The sequence below is a fragment of the Corvus brachyrhynchos genome, unplaced genomic scaffold, assembly GCF_000691975.1.
Source record: "Corvus brachyrhynchos isolate BGI_N302 unplaced genomic scaffold, ASM69197v1 scaffold32, whole genome shotgun sequence".
NCBI classification, from domain to species: Eukaryota; Metazoa; Chordata; class Aves; order Passeriformes; family Corvidae; genus Corvus; species Corvus brachyrhynchos.
The window spans coordinates 876,784-882,133 of NW_008237919.1; positions in this window are offsets into that span (position 1 = coordinate 876,784).

Consider the following 5,350-nt stretch of genomic DNA (forward strand, 5'->3'; position numbering starts at 1 on the left):
GAAGGAGGGTGTGTCGCCACTGCCCAGTGGTGTTCCCGTGTCCGGCCCCACCGGCCCGTCACACTCCAGCGGGATTTACTTGACTCGTGCTGCTTAAACTGCCTAATTTTTTGCTGCAATAAAATACTGCATCTGCCATTACAAGTATTTTCATGCCTTCTTTGGGTTTTAGCTTCAGTCCATACAAATTATTTCCCCTATTTTATTTGAGAATATGTTTTAAACCTAAGAGTGATCTGTATAAAGTGACTAAATTATTATAATGACTGCTTAAGGTTCCTGTTAATACTGATATGCAGAGTGATCTCATGAGCTGCCAGGAGTTCATTCGTGCTGCATTCAATAACCACAGTCACCTGTCAGTCTCAGAGAGAAGTGATGTTACTAATCAATCATCCAGACCTGTTAAATTAAAAAGGAAGCTGCTAGTTTTAACTCCCTTTAATTTTCACCACTACATTAAATTAAAGAGAGCTTTAAACTTAAAAAAGATCACAAGAAAGTGATATAAAAATAACTACACAAAATTTGGGTAGGAAATCACCTGTTACAATGCTCTGGTTCATACTGCATTGTTCTTGTCGGAAACTTCTGCAGAAAAGCTTTGCATCAATTTGTAACTCGTATTGATGATTTTTTTTCTCCCATGCTGATGAGTTTAATCATACTGATCTCATGTAAATATTTTGGATCCATTAGGTCTTAAAAGCCTGCAAATATGAGTTTACAATTGGTTCAAAGGCAAGTAAAGAAACAGCATGATGACTCAAGATATACTTATAAGCTACATTTCTACCCTACTTCCCCTCTCCCCTCCTGCTTTCCTCCATTACTCTTTGCTCCATGAGTGAAAAGAATAAAAAAACAATTGACAGAGTCGAGGTTCAGCCCCACCCTTCAGGGTGCTTCTGTCCAGCAACTGTTATTTTTTTAGCCTATTGATATGGGGATCTGAGTGCAGCCCAAAAGCATTCATCAGGTTTCTGGTAGCTGCTTGGGTTAGGCACAGAAATTTGGATTTGGTGCTGCTGAAAATCCAGGTAGGAGCCACCAACACAGGCTCCCAAACTAGCCCCTTATTTACAGAAGTCAGACCATACTGGTTTGTACCAACTACTTCCTACCTCTCCCCTCTCTAGAGGCATGGATCAGGTGTGTGTGCACAACCAGGACTCTGCTTTTGAACAGCTCTGCCCATTTCCCAACCATTCCTGATGCATCTCACTCTACCCAACCAGCTGGAGCAGTGAGTCCATAGCTGTATTGCTCAGTTCCAGCTTTGCTAAAAGCTAGGGAGTAGTTCTTCTTGAAAGATCTCCCAAATCACAGTCTGCCACTGGGGAGTGGGCTTGCAGTATCAGCCCCATTTATAAAAAGCAAATAGCACTTTCTTGTTCATGTCCATATGTCTTTTGAAATCTGTTACTCTATTAATTGATAAACATGAGAAAGCACCATGGAAAACCAAGAGTTACCTTTGTAAACTCTGAGGATTTGAAATAAAGTGATGATGCAATTGCTCTTGAAAGAACAATATTTTTCATGAGAAGCCTATTTAAAAGAGTAAAAGCTCAAGTCTGTGTATGACTGAGGATATTGGTTATTAAGAACCACTTAAATCATGCTGTTTTCAATAACTCTGATAGTTATTTTGGAAATGATTTGTGTATGACTTATCAAATGAGGTTGAGGGAAAAGCCAGAGCAGCATCAGGTTATAATCCCTGGCAAATGTACCGAATAAAAGGAGGTACATGCAATGTTCAATAAGGGGGATTTTTCCAGTATCCCTGCTCAGGGACACCAGGCTCAGCTTTCTGCCAGCATGGCTGGACAGAACACTTTGAAGTACAAAAGTAAGAATAGAGAAAAATGACCATAAACAGGGTGCAAAACTTCTCCAATCTTACGTGATATTCTCTAATAACCTTTGGACAGATTTTTAAAAAATCTCTGTGTTGGTAACAGCCAAGGAATTATATCATGTGATGTGAAATGCATATGTATGTGTATGTATTTCCACACTTTGGTCCAGGTGTAGTTCTTTATGTGCTAAACTTCTGCTCGAAGGTAACATCATATATCTCCATTTTCTAACTGTTATATGTTTTGCTGCAGTGTTTTTAACAAGTGAAAGGGTGAAATTGTTCATTATTATGAATTCTTTGTATTAGAAGAGTCTCTCAGAATGTATTATGGTACAGAGTGCACAACTATTGAACAAATAGTCTCCCAAAAAGCTTGTAATCAACAGTATAGGCCCAGGGATGAACAGTGGATGCAGACGTATAGATGGGGTATCCCAAGAAGCAAGTAAGAAGGCTGTGGTAGTCTCAGTGGTTTTATTACTGTTTTCATACACATTATTGGAAAAGGACTTCTAGGAACGGGTTTGGAGAAGGATTATGAAAATACGTCTTGCATGTTCGCTGCAATTCCTCTGAGGTGTGAAGTGTAAGGGGAAACAGCTCACAGACAGATTTTTTGAGAACAAAGATCTTGGCAAAAAAGTTTTCATATCTGTCCTTCACAAAAAATTTTACATTTAGACTCTAACTAATGTGTAATTTTATTGAAAAATGTGATGTCCATTTAAGTCTTTATTTGTTTTAAAAGGATGTTCCTGTTTAAGCTTTGAGTGTTACTTTGATTATTGTAGCATTTTATATACAGATACAAACTGTCTTTCTCGACCCTGGCAGGAATGTCAGTTATATATCTTTTGGCAAAAGCTTTCACAATTTTACTTTGCATTTGAGAAAGCTCATCTGTCTTTGCAACTAGACCACAGATCACTGTCTATGAGGCCAGTTGGGCCTCATCCATTCTATTTTGCTTGTCAGGATGAGTTCAGCTCTCAAGGTATCCTTTTCCTGTTATCTCTCTCTTTTCCTATTAAAAAATATTTGTAATAAAATCTAAAAGTACCATATAATGATTATAATATAACACTTCATATTTTCAAAGAGATAAATGACAAGGTGTCCTATTAATTTCTCTTGTAATTTCACTGGGAGATTTAACAGATACGTACTTCAAATACATTATTTTCTTTTCAAGATCAGTATTGAAAATCTTAATGACTTCAGAGGAGCTGTGAAAAAAGTCTTTTATTTTACCCTCATATGTCTACGACATACCTGGGGAATTTCTGTTAGTACCATTTCACAGATAGGCAGTACACTGGGATACAAAAAAGCCAGATGGGCTCTCAATATTTGTTTACATTAGGAATGAGGTGTAAGAACAGTGACTGCAGCCCTCCGCTGGCCGTGCAGCATGGGTGGGAGGGAGAGGCAGCTGCACAGCAGAGATTTCAAGAGGTGAACCAGGCAGTGTTCGTGGACAAGTTGCCACCTCGTTTCCCAATTTTCCTTCTGATAAATTTATGCCTGGAGGTAAATCCATAAAGAGGAAGCAGGTGTAGAGAACTGAGAAATTTGTGTGGCATTCAGGGATATGCGAGATGTGTTAAAATGAAACCAAACCTGAAGGACGTTGAAGATTAAAGATATTGATTAGAAACTACATTTTCTTATTTACACAGTGGGCAGTTTAAATATTCAGATTTGACACATATAGAGAGGTTTAAACTGCAAACGCTAATACATTGCTTTGATATAGCCATATCTGTATAAGCAAAAAAAAAGAAAAATCAAATAAATTGCATGTTTAAGGAGTGTGCATAAGAAAACCTGGATGGGAGACTTTTGGAAAAAGTGTGTGTATCACATGTATGCTACTTTGTCACCACTGAAGCAGTGACCTTTGACATGTTCCATTAAAAAGGATAATGAGATCCTGTCTCTGCATATCGAAACTCCCTTGTGCTCCGTTACTTTTCTTGTCATTTTTGTCTGGTGGAGTGTAAAATTCACTGTTTCAGTGGCCAATCAATGAAAATAAATGTAAGCCATGGCTAAATATTTATATGTAATTTGCTGAATGATATCCAGTGCTGCTAAATTTAGCCAAATGCTTCTACGAAGATTAGTTTTGTATGTGTTGAGGTGAAAGCTGCTTTGAGAGTCAGAGTGGAGGTGACATGATAAATATGTTCAGGCCAAAAACTGTTTGTGGAAATGATTTTAGGACTTTCTGGATCTCTTTTAGTCAAACTAAGTTAGTGGTAATAGAGATGTTTATAGTAGCTTTCAGCATAGCCTCTGATTTCTAATATGAGAAAGAAAGTATTCCCATGAGGTCTCCTGAGTTGCTGTTTTGATGATTTAATAGTGCTCAAATAGTCTCCACTGAGGGATGAGAGAATTTGCTGCTTAATACTGGCAGTGGGAATATGGTTCTTCGTTAGCAGATGGAAAGCACGGGGAAGAGCAAAGGGGCTGGGCTCAGACATTTTTAGATACCCCTTTTTTGGTTTTTTTCCCCATCAATAGAAGCTTGGAAATGTTTTTAGTGTGTTTTCGTAATTCATTCTTCTTGTGTGCTTTCATTTTTTAAAAAAATTGTGTTTCTACCAGCAGTTTATATGATGTATCATCAGAGCTGTTATTAGTATGTCAGCATATGTTACAGGGTAAAACTCACAATGATTCACTGAGACTTGGGCTCGAATGCTGAAATAAGTGGTGATCTAGTGAAAAGATCCCAGGCTGGGATTTGGAGGCTGGCTGTATATATGATATGTATTAATTCATAGGATCATAGAATCATTAAGGTTGGAAAAGATCTTGAAGATCGAGTCCAGCCTTTGACCGAACACCACCATGTCAACTACACTATAGCATTAAGTGCCATATCCAGTCATTTCTTCCAAGGATGGTAATTCCACCACCTCCCTGAGTAGCCTGTTCCAATGCTGGACTAGATTTTCAGGGAAGAAATTCTTCCTGCTTTTCAGTGTGAAATGTGAGCCTCCCTTGGTGCAGCTTGAGGCCATTTCCTCTTATCCTGTCTCTGGTTGCCTGGGAGAGAAGGCTGACTCCCACCTGGCCACAGCCTCCTTACATGGTTGCAGAGAGTGATAAGGTCTCTCTGAGCTTTCTTTTCTTCAGGCTAAACAACCCAAAATCCCTCAGCTGGTCCTCATAGGACTTACTCTAAGACCCCTCACCAGCTTTGTTGTCCTTCTTTGGACCTCTTCCAGTACCTCAATGGCCTTCTTGTAGTGAGGGGCCCAGAGCTGGAGGTGTGGCCTCACCAGTGCTGAGTACAGGAGGACAATCACTTCCTTAGTCCTGCTGGCCATTTCAATGTTTACATCAGTACAGGGACTGATATAATCAATGTTTCCTGTGTGTTTAAGCATATTAAGGATTATAAGACCCCCTAATGGGGTTCCTGCTAAGTGAGCCAGCTGCACATTATAAAAGGTTGAGAAAGGGGTGTAG